This window comes from Salvia hispanica, chromosome 6 (genome assembly GCF_029641045.1).
Source record: "Salvia hispanica isolate PSC_SH4W2 chromosome 6, Shi_PSC_v1, whole genome shotgun sequence".
NCBI lineage: Eukaryota > Viridiplantae > Streptophyta > Magnoliopsida > Lamiales > Lamiaceae > Salvia > Salvia hispanica.
In genome coordinates this window covers 11,068,987-11,081,173 of record NC_142697.1, presented here as the reverse complement: position 1 = coordinate 11,081,173, position 12,187 = coordinate 11,068,987, and the positions used below count along the sequence as shown (strand labels likewise).

The 12,187-nt window shown below is 28.4% G+C and overlaps 2 long non-coding RNA genes across 3 annotated transcripts; one reads left to right on the top strand and one right to left on the bottom strand.

The window, feature by feature from the left end:
* Window positions 1-3,085: 3,085 nt before the first annotated feature.
* Window positions 3,086-5,421, bottom strand: LOC148923219 (uncharacterized). 2 transcript variants are annotated; one of them, XR_016132289.1, is made up of 4 exons: window positions 5,213-5,417; window positions 4,728-4,791; window positions 3,528-3,618; window positions 3,086-3,431 (listed from the first exon to the last, which is right to left on the bottom strand). It is a non-coding gene; the product is annotated as an uncharacterized LOC148923219 (long non-coding RNA). The 2 variants fall into 2 exon arrangements; XR_016132288.1 differs by having other exon boundaries at window positions 3,087-3,431; window positions 4,728-4,825; window positions 5,213-5,421.
* Window positions 5,422-8,518: 3,097 nt separating this feature from the next.
* Window positions 8,519-11,516, top strand: LOC125204052 (uncharacterized). The gene is made up of 3 exons (XR_007173479.2): window positions 8,519-8,659; window positions 9,666-9,762; window positions 11,224-11,516. It is a non-coding gene; the product is annotated as an uncharacterized LOC125204052 (long non-coding RNA).
* Window positions 11,517-12,187: the final 671 nt, after the last annotated feature.

Here is a 12,187-nt window from a genome sequence, read left to right as displayed (position 1 = left end):
TCGTAATATTTCAAAAATTAAAATTTAATGAAATTCAAATCACTTTATTAGATATTGCAACATTTTATTATTATTATTTTGATTTGAGTGGATTTGGAGTGTTGGAATAGTGGATGGGATTAATTTAATTTTTTTTAGGAGATAGAAGGTTTTATCAATTATTTAGTTGATATTTATTTTATTTTGTACGATTTGTGATATTTATTTTGTATGATATGTGATATTATATTATTGCAATATTTTAAATATATTTTAATTCTTAAGTTAATGTTAATTTTTATTAAATATGAAATAAAATAAATTTTATTAAACAGAGAAGGGAAAGAAGATAGTAGTGTTGCAGAGAGAGAAAATTAGGTTTGAATTAGTAGTAGAATATAATTAGTGGGCTAGGCTAATTAAATACTAATATATGTATTTGTTTTTAGACTTGTGATAGGCTAATTAATTAATCATAAATGTATCATGTTCTGTTATCATGTGGAGTATTTATTTTGTTTTAGGAGTATGACAATAGTAGTTGATTACAATTAAAAGAAAGTTTAAGTTTATAATAAAATGACAAAAAATTGACATATATATAAAAAAGAGACATAAAGTTGACATGTGCAAGAAAATATATTGAAAGTTGATGTGATAAAAAAGATAAACTGAAGTACCATCATGCTTTTTCATTCACTTATTCCTCATAACTATTGCTACATATCAACTTTTAAATATAGAGACAAAACTAACTCTACCTAACAAGGTTTTCCCCCCAAAAAATGAGCGTGACTTTTATATAACAAGGATTCCCCTCCTAAAAAAAGAACAGGTTTTTCCCCAATAAAAAGGAGCAAATTTTCCCCCCCAAAATAATGGGAGGAATTTTCCTCCTAAAAAAAAGAGCAGGTTTTCCCTCCCAAGCAATGGGAGGAAAATTTGATCATTTTTCAAAGCTAAAAATTTAAAATTTGAACTTTAAGAGCCAAAACTCAACTAGAAGTTGCTCTATAAATATTCATTCCAATAACAAACATTTCTCAATTTTAGAATCAAGGATAGTGAATATTTTTCCGAATTTTATAAATTAAGTGAAAATGTACTATATGAAAAATAACTAGGATCTAGATCAGTGGCAGTTCATAAATAAATCCAAAAATAACAAATTCATTTAGATTCAGGTTTCCATTAGTTATATTTATTTGAGGGAACATCTTTTTTGGTCTACAAACTTTGCCAAAGTATCATTTTAGGTCCATGAACTTTGAAAATATCATTTGAGGTCCATCAACTATGGGTTAATATCATTTGAAGTACTTTTTTACTATTTTCAAGTTTTTCTGGACGAAAATACCCTCAATACCTTAGAGGGTATATATTCTTAATAAACTTATCATATACCCATATTTTTTATAAATATCTTTACAATATATTTTTGACGAATTTTCTAAATATAATTTGACCTTCAAACTCATATAATATGAGTCTCACTATCCACTAACATTATTTTAACTACTCTTATCATCCTTTTTCTTACTTTATCAATTATGCATTAATTCCCGTGACATCTCAAATGTCTCTATTTTTATGGGACGAATGTACTTATTTAATATAATAATTATAATAAGATATAATTATAACTATAATTATAGTATGATTTAGTATTTTAAATTATATTACAAAATGAAATTAATTAAAAAAAAATTATAATAATAATAATAATAATAATCCATCGTCCCATTTAAGATGCTCGTCTTTCTTTTTTTAGTTTATCACAAGATGCCCACTTTCTATATATGAAATAAATTTGTATCCTCTCTCCTTATTAAAAATATTCAGCTATATTTTTCTCCCTATTTACTCAACCTTGCAACTCGTCTTAAAATCTCATGTCACTCAAGAATGTGGACATATTAAGTGGGAAGGATGAATGTGGACATATTAACTGGGAAGGATGAGTACTCCATTAAATACTTAAATATGTAAAATTTCTAAAATAGAAAAAATAAATATCTAGAAAAAGCTAGAAAATAGAAATCATTTATTTGCGGCAGCAGATTAAGCTACTCCCTTCGTCCCTGATAATTTGACCCAGTATTCCATTTCGAGCCGTCCCACATAATTTATCTCATTTCACTTTTACGATTTTTAATAGTGGACCTCATATTCCGCTAACTCATTCCTACCCACATTTTATTATAAAACTAATACTTTAAAAGTAGGACCCACATCCACCAACCTTTTCAACTCACTTTCCATTAGATTTCTTAAAATCCGTACCGGGTCAAACTGTTCCAAATTATCTGGGACGGAGGGAGTAGATATCATAATCCTAGAACATTATACTACTTTGTTTGTTTTAAAAATTCCTTGATTCAAAATTAAAACATACTCCCTCCATCCCAGAGAAGTTGGCACACTTTCCTTTTTAGTTTGTCCCACAAAAGATGTCATATTTCCCTTTTTGGAAAAAGTTCTCTCTCACATGAATATAAAAATTATATTTTCTCTCTCCATTTAACACACAAAACAAAACCTCCTAAAATCCCGTGTCATTTTCAAAGTATGTCAACTTCTCTGGAACGGAGGAAGTACAATATATTTTAAATATTTAAAAATCAAGATTATTTTCTCATACAAAATCCTACCAAATGAACATGATCATAGCGCGAAGGAAGTAATCTATACTATCAATAAAAGCTCAGTTCATTTTGGGGGGAAATCAAAGGGATTTCCCCCCTAAATTCAAATTTGCGATTTGGGGGAAAATTTAGTAATGCCAACCGCCCACACACACTCCCATGTATTAACCAATAGTTTAATTGAAAGCACACACTTTTTGCATTAAATCCTATGGTCAAAACCATTTTACTGATTTTTAATCTAATTTTTTTACACTTTGAAATCGAGTCTTTTTCCCTAAAAAAAAAAGGTGGGTTTTCCCCCCCAAAAAAAGAGAGGGTTTTCCCCCCAAAGAAAAGGGCGATTTTCCCATCTTGATAATAGAAACTTATCTATAAATACCAGTTGTCATTGCAAACAATGCTCTTACTGAAGGTTCTTATTTCTCTCTCTACACTTTTATTATTGCTTTCATATCTCTCTAAATCTCCTTATTTTCTTTTAATCCAAATAACTCACTGTTTATATTAACAACTTATATTTTGCAGATAATTCAGGTATGTGAATCTCTCTACACTTTAATTATTGCTTTCATATCTCTCTAAATCTTCTTATTTTCTTTTAATCCAAATAACTCACTGTTTATGTTAACAATTTATATTTTGCAGATAATTCAGGGATGTAATACTTTACGCAGCATAGCTTTCCTTTTATTGTTTTTTAGTTTGTTATTTCCTTTTATTGATGTATTTATATATTATTGTACCTATTACACATACATAGCACAATACAGAATAGATGAAATCCTCTAGCATCTTCTTCTCACACTGCACAAAGAAAAAACAAGGGAAAATTCAAAATGAGAAGAAGGCAGCAACAATACAGGTACATTTTATTTGGTTGTATTAACAAAATATTAATACCTTTAAATACCTTCTGAGAGTTTTTTGTTCTTTCTAAACGCATATTATCCAAGTAGCAGGACGTTCCAACTGGTAAATTTAAAGGTATAGTCTGTATCAAAAAGAGCAGCTGCTCAAGGAGAATAACATGGTCAATTTTTTCTGCAATATCAACTTCCGAATGCAAAAACCTGATGAATAAACATCAAAGAAAGACAGAAGGTGTAGACATATTTTAGGAAATGCAAATAAATAATAATAGATGAAGAATGGGAAGAAGGCAACATCATTACAGGTTAATTATTTTTACCGCAATACATTAATTTGTAAATTTTAAGATATATTTACTGTGCATTGCAGCTACTAACAAGAACTGCAAAACAAGAACAAACCCAGAAAGATAGAAGAAAAGATGAAGAAAGACAATGAAGATCCACGAAAGAAAAGGCATTAAACAAAAGAGAAGATGAAGAAGAGACGGATTTTCTGTGCATTGAAGCTACTAACAAGAACTGCAAAAGAAGAGCAAACTCAGAAAGATAGGAGAAGAGAAGATGAAGAAAGACAATGAAGATCCACAAAACAAAAGGCTTTAAACTAAAGAGTAGATGAAGAAGAGACGTATCTTATGTAAAAAAAGAATTTCGCGTTTAAAGACATCTCAATTTAATGATATTTTATCAATAAAGATTACCTTTCTCTGAAGAAATCTTATTATGACATGAACTCCATTACTATTCTAATTGTGTAGTTACAGAAATAAGATAAAAAAATCCATAAGTATTTCGGTGGGGGAATTAAGGAATGCTTTAATATTTTTACCCAGCAGTAAATAACAAAAACTCTAATAATAAAAACTGACTGTTGTGTCTAATCAATCACATCACTCAAGTCTAAAAGCAAAGACATCAATTAGAGAGAGAAATTGCAAATCTCACTACACTTACGTGGATAAATAGTAAAATTGGTATGCAATAGAAATCTAGATAAAAATTTATAAGAAAGTAAAAACAAAAAAATATGGACCACTTTAAAAATTAAGGGTTTCGTCATACTGCGCTTAAAATCTTAAATACATCGTTTGGTTTATAAAAAATGAAACGTACTTTAGAAAAAGTTTCACCCGAAACATGGAGAGTAGACAAAGGTACATTCAAAGTAAAATTTTATTAGTCGAGAAAATAAAAGTTACGTTGCAGAAAATATAGATGACAAACATACCTCGTGTGAAATAAATTGGTGAATAGATATGGCCAAACTCACCACACAAACTCTGCTACCATATCTCCACAACAAACACAGAACACAATATATCAGTCCTACGCATACAACAAAAATAAATTTAGATAAAATGACATAATCGAATACTTTAGAATTCTCAAAAGTAATGATACATAAGCAGATCCGTGCGTTTCCCAAAAGAAGTTTTGAGTAATAATAGTTGGGAGAAAAACCATTAATTTGTTGGTACTTCAAAAATTTCATGAAATTAAATTACAAGGATTGATAATAAGCAATAAGTGATGTATAATCTATGAGTATGACAATATGAAATCAAAATAAAAAGACAATAAGGAAAATTGGTCATTTCATAAAGTAAATATTTTTCCATGCAAAAATTGCACAAGAGAAATGACTACAGCAACCATCACTGATTAGAGGATAAAACCCTCACAATAATCTTTCTAGAAAAGCAATATTTTTACCTTTCCGAGAAAGCAAATAACCAGTGGTGTATAGGCTCCTCCATCAAATGATTATGGTCCGATCATTGTTCTGGAAAATAAAGATTTTGTAGAGGATTGAGGAGGCAGAGGGTGATATTTTGGAAGAAAAAATAAAAGATTGAAAAATAAAAATTTTGTGGAGGATTGAGAGTAGTAGGCGCGTGATGTTTTGGAAGAGGATGTAAGAGGTGTACTTATATAGGTTGTTGGTTAGAAACCCTAATGAAATCAGAGGAAGTCGCCGCTCCTTTCATGAATGGGCTCTTTTACAAATTAGGGTTTATATTGGGAATGACAAAATTTTATGATTAATCATAATTGAAAATCGAAGGGGCAATTACAGCGAATTAATGCACAAACGGCTCTTTAATTAGAATTAACTGCAGATTAGTAATATCATTGGAAGAAGACACATGGTCACAAGTAGTCCCAAGCATAAAAGATGAGGCTTATTAATATTTCTAATATTTAATTCAAAATTTTAATTTGTTAGATTCACAAAAGGAATTTAGCTCTTTGCATTTATTAGTCCCTTTCCATTCTTCCGTTTTTTTTATTTTCATAGTGATATACTTTCTTCCAAAAAGTTAGAGTAATACTATTATTTAAATAGGAAGGCAAGAGTAGTAGTACTATTATTTAAATAGGAAGGCTATCTTTAAAATAGCTTTGACACACCAATATTAGGATACTTATTTAGCTGACTATTTTATTCGTAATACTTTCTATATATTTAAAAGGTTCATTGAAATTTTTAAACTTTTTTACTGGATTACATTTTCATTGTGTGATGAAACTATTTTATTTTTAATATTTTTCTAAACTAGAAAGGTCATATTTTAAAAGCTTACATTTTTTATTATGCTTTTCTTTCTTTAAAATTGAAAAAGATAAAGAAAATATTTATAACAATATACATTTAAAGTGATTATTTATAATTTTAATTTTTTCCATAAAAGAATTTTCCATAATAGTATAGTCTTTTAGAATTACATGAAGACAAAATAAAAGGTTAAATTTAATAACCTTATAAAAGAATTTTCCATAATAGAAGTACGATGTACTATTTTAGAATTATACGAAGGCAAAATAAAAGGTCAGATTTAATAACCTTTTTACACGTATTATATGACATTCCAAGGCTATTAGAATTACTATTCCAATTTTAAAAAGTAAAACTTTATTGAAATCTTAAACTTAAATCTTGGAAAAGGACATGAAAATAACTATATTTATTGAAATCACAAACTTAAATCTTGAAAAATGAATTTTGTTTAAAAGAAATTTTAAACTTGAAACACGTAGCATTAATTCATAGTTGTCGTATTGATACCATCATGGTAATATGATATGATATGACGTGTCCCACCAACATTATTTTGCCAAGTGGAAATACGAAAGGGCCCCACCTCTAACTGAAGCGTACATGATTGCCCCAATTATAATATATTTTATGAAATTTTTACACACCCATATATAATAGTACTCCCTCCGTCCCAGAGAAGTTGGCATACTTTGAAAATGGCACGGGATTTTAGGAGGTTTTGTTTTGTGTGTTAAATGGAGAGAGAAAATATAATTTTTATATTCATGTGAGAGAGAACTTTTTCTAAAAAGGGAAATGTGACATCTTTTGTGGGACAAACTAAAAAGGAAAGTGTGCCAACTTCTCTGGGACGGAGGGAGTATGTATTACCATATATTCACACACATATATGGAGTATATGGCAAGCTCCATAATTTTCTATATATTTGATTCGTCAATCATTTTCACATCAATTAAAAAAATCTTAATTTGCCATTGAGATTGAGATTTGATGGTAAACTCCTTTTATTGTTATGCTCCTCTTTTTTTCTTTGTTATGCTTTAGTAGTACATATTTACTCATTTTATACTTCACCACATAATTTTATAAAATCTAATGTATCAATTTAATCTTCTTTTATACAGGTAAATATGATATATATATATATATATACACAGTTAATTCATTAAATATGTGTGTATATTTAAGTTATTTTCGTTGATTTTTTATATAATGTTCTTAAAAAAGAACAATAAATAATTTTATGTTTAATTGTTCCAAGATTTTGGAAATGACGAATAATCTCATGTTTAAATGTTCCAAGATTTTGGAAATGACGAATAATCTCATGTTTAAATGTTTAATTGTCCCAAGATTTGAAAATGACTAATTTGGTATAGACAAAAGTTGGAATTTAATTAAGATGTGACTACTTTTTATATTTTTGCATTTAAAAGTTAAAAATTGCAGCGAAATTTGTCGAAGACCTACTTAAATTCGTTACAGGTGATTGATTTAGTAAAACTTTAAGCACTGCATCACAATCATTTTGCTCTACAACACAAAAGCTGAATAGATTATCAAATTAGTCAAATTTACTTTAATAAAAATAATATAAAAAAACGAATATTGAAAAGATTATATATGTAGCAAATTACATGTAATATCTGACATTTCAAGGCTAGCTGTTGGAATCACTATTACTCCACAATCTAAAAATTGTTTTGATGGATTATTTTATATTTTCTCTTCTAACCTTTTTTTGACAGATTTTTATCGTATACATATTCTTAAATCTATACTTCTGAGTTCTGACGTAGTATTCTTAATAAAAGGTTTCCAAAATTACTCCAAAAAAGTTTCCACCAAAGATTACTACATATAAAATGTACCATCCCAAAAATGACCCTAGACCGAAAATAATTTTTACGGTACAAAAATCGTCAAAACTATGGTTTTGGACAGTTCTTTGTGGAAATAGTAATGAAATAAATTGAAATAAGTGTATAAAATTATCGCACGATTAAATTAGTCATAAATAATGCTATAAATGTTGTATAAGTTAAGATTTGAGTTGTAGAAAGAATTATTATGTGATCGAGAAAAGTCATTGATTAGAGATTTTTGATGGTTTCTTCGGGAATAATTAGAGATGTTCATCAAGTAATAATTATATGAAATCTAGAATCTAAAAATAATTATAATGTAAGGTTTGAAACGATAATAAAATTATATGAAGGGATTTTAGAAATCAAAGTGATGTTTTTGATAAACTGAACGTTTAATCGATTAAATTATGGTTCGACTCTAATTTATTAATAAACTAGAATTTATTTGTTACAAGATGGTATATATATAAATCATAAATGTGGAATAATATGATATGAAAAAAAAATGATTTTGACTTAAGGAAATTAAATAAATAAAAGAACTAGATAAATATTAAACTTCTCTAGAAGTTTCATGACATCATTTAAAAGCCAACATTTCATCTTCTCTCTCATTGGAAGAGGGAGAACGATCCCCATGGAGAAGATGAAGCCGTGAGCTTCATGCTTGCTCCTATCCCTCGATTCTTCGTCGTTTAGTTAATCCGATCGCGAATTCTCCGATAATTCAAGTAAGGCCTCTTCACTTATACCATTTTTAATGTCTATAGTTGGATAAATGTTGAGTTAGAATTGAGGAAGAAATTGACATTTAAGGAGCTGCGTGTATGTTTAATTTTATGTTTGAATAAATGGTTAAAACGTTGTGTATAGATGTTGTTAAGCACGTTTCGATTGTTAATTTGGAAGCTGTTGAACTCTAACATGAAAATTGAAAATATACCTTAGGGTTTGTGGTTTTAGAAGTTAGATGTTCAAGCTAGATGAAGTGTATGGCTTATGAGAGGATTAAACCTGAATGGAAATATAATTCGATATAAAAGTGTGAGTCAGATTTAATCCTCTGTTTTTCAGCCCCATATTCCGAATTGTTTTGAATGTTTAGAACTGTGAAAAGTTTGGTTAATCAATTTTTAAAGTAACTATTATGAGTCTAGAGGTTCCATGAATTTATTTGTGAATTTCGGAGTTCATTTATTGTAAGTATAAATTGTTATAACAACACAGCTACAAACCGTCGAAATTCGGGTAAACTGCCTTATTTTCGTATGTTTTATTCGAATTATTCCGGGCACTTGAGCTAGAGGTAAAATCGAATAAATAATTTTTATATTAACTATATGGTGTCGAGGTGTTCTTGAAATTTTATGATGAATTAAAGAGTAAATACACTATTTATAAGAATTATTTAGAAAACGTTGACAGAAATTGTCCATTTTTGGTAGTATGTAGGAAAATGATGATATCTCTCGAACCATTATGAATTTTTGAATGAATCTTGTTGATTTGTAAACTAGACTTCCTGGGGTATTTAAAATCAGTAGGTTATCATGCCTCTAAAGCTTTCCGAATGAATATATAAATTTTATGACGACTCAGTTCAGTGCAGTTGTTATATTAGAAAGTTAATGAAGAAGAGGGTATTAAGTTAATATAGCAAATTTATTTAATAATGAAAATATGATCTTGGGTAAATATGAGTTATTAATAGTTACGATTTTTATAATATGCATAAAGGCGAAGGAGCCTATAATGCTATTTGAACACAAAGGAGTGAACCTAGAAGGTAGAGAAGTATCAAGGTGAAATAGGCTTATGTTCATAAGCCTACGAGGTAGGATATCCTTACTATGAACTTTAATTCTCTGGTTTGAACTATGTGAACTAAATGTATGATAATGCATGTTAATATGTGAAAATAATGGAATTTATAAGAATTTATATGATGTTTATAAATCTGATATGAATGTTCCATTAAGAAATAATATAAATATGATTATATGATGATGATATAAATAATATGTTGTGAAAGGTGATCATATGTGTGGTGGTATGTATAAATCACAATTTTGATTTTACATGTATTATGTAATTGATTGTTATATGTTGAATTGTGGTGAATATTTGGATTAATATGGTGGGAATCTAATATGGATAGGTTTGACATATGGTACTGGAATATTTGAATCATTGGATTAAAGAGGATTTGTAACGGTTTTGCCCTGGATCTGAAATCATAGTGAACATGTTGGAACCTTCGGGTCAAATCATAGTGGGACCTACGGGTCAAATCATATTGGCATATTGGAAATTACGGGCAGATACCAGGCTTGATCCGTCACAGAATAATAAAAAGGAAAAGAAAAGCATATGCATAAGGATATGAAATTGTTCATGATATATGTTGTATATTATTTATGATTATATGTGTTTTGATATATGAGTATCTTGGTGATCGTTATATGTACTTGAAATGTGATAACGTTGGTGATTTGTCTACGTGTTTTGGGGATAAGAATGTGATATAAGTTATAAATGACTGAATAACTTTGGATATGAAAATAGGACGTAAGACAGATTATGGGAAGTTATATGCTTATAAAATAAGAATGAGTACGGATACATAATAATTAGCAAATAGAATAAATTTAGAGATTATATGGAAATATGTATTTTGTAAGGAAGCATATAAAGAATTATGGTGCGATGTGGTAGTAATGATATGAGATATCATTTGGAAGACATGAGGAAATGATAAGTGGTAATACAAGAAAAGATTGATGATATATGATGCCTCAAGAAATGACAATATGTGGAAGGTGATACAAGAAATTAATTTATTTTGATGAGTAAAACGAAATAAAGGTAGGGTACTGTAAAGACGTGATATGAAATGATAAAAGATAAAACATGCTACGAGGTTGAATGACGAGAAATGAAACAGAAATGACAACATACTGCTAAGATATAAAATGAAAAGAGATGAAATGCATGATGAAACAAATAAAAAAAGGGAAAAGTGATAATGACATAAAGTACAATGAGGAAAGGTAATGAAATGAAATATCTGATCATACAATGGTGGTTAAAAAGGGAAGTAAATATGTTGTGAAGTGCAGTAGAAGATAAATACCAAAATTAACGAAAGTGGGAAGTGCTACGAACAAACGATTATAAGTAAAAGATAAACAATTTAGAAGTCTCGGTATAGTTTATATTAGAGAGTTGATTTTCATAATTTGGATATATCTACTGAGCTGTGGAAATCTCACCCCTCTCTTTTTCCCCGATGCAGGTTAGAGTTGATAGTATGTCAGTGTGGTTGCGCAGCTTTGCATCCTTGGCAAGTCACTGGTGGTCAACATGGTTAAGAGTCGTGGCATTGTGTATAATAGTTTAATTTTTTATCTTCCGCTAGGCAAGTGTTTTTAGATAAAATAGTTTGTAATTGTGGTTTAATCAAAAAAAAAAAATCAGCACGGGTTGTCGATACTGAAATGTGACATCACTTATTCGGTGGGTTTATCTACCGGGTAAGGGGTGTTACATAAAAGATATTAATTGTTATACATATTAATTGTGATACTATGATATAGATTGTACTTTATTAGAGGACAATAACAATAATATTAATTGTTATATGTCATAACATTTTTATCGAAAATTAAATTAATTTATAAAATAATATAATTAATATAATATTATATTTTAATGTGATTAATCATTAGGAATTTGATTGATATAAATTCAAATTGATTTTTTATTCGAATGTAAAGATGAATTGAATATCAATTTCTTTAATATAACATTAGATAAACTCTTCGGTTATCATATTTAATTAAATCTAAATTGAGTATTTAATTTCATAATGTTTTGTCTAATTTTGTTGTGTTTTTCTCTTTATACATAATTAAAAGGTGAATAATGAAATGTTTTAACAACATAATCCCAAAATGAATAAACTTTAGAAAATAGTGCAAGTTTCAGCGACTTTAATTTTCTCATTACGTCTTAACAAAGTTAAAGTCAAACCCTCTATGCAGTGAACTTATAGCAAATGTGAAACAATATAAATGAAGTCAAATGTTACATAGCAATACGAAAAAAAAATACAACTTTGCTTTAAATAATATAAATCAATTTAAATTTTATATAAGAATACTAAAATTCGTCTTCCTAATAATATTATAATCATGTTAATTGTTTATTTTTGTGGAATAAAAATCAATCTTAGTACTACATAGTGATATCAAAAGTTA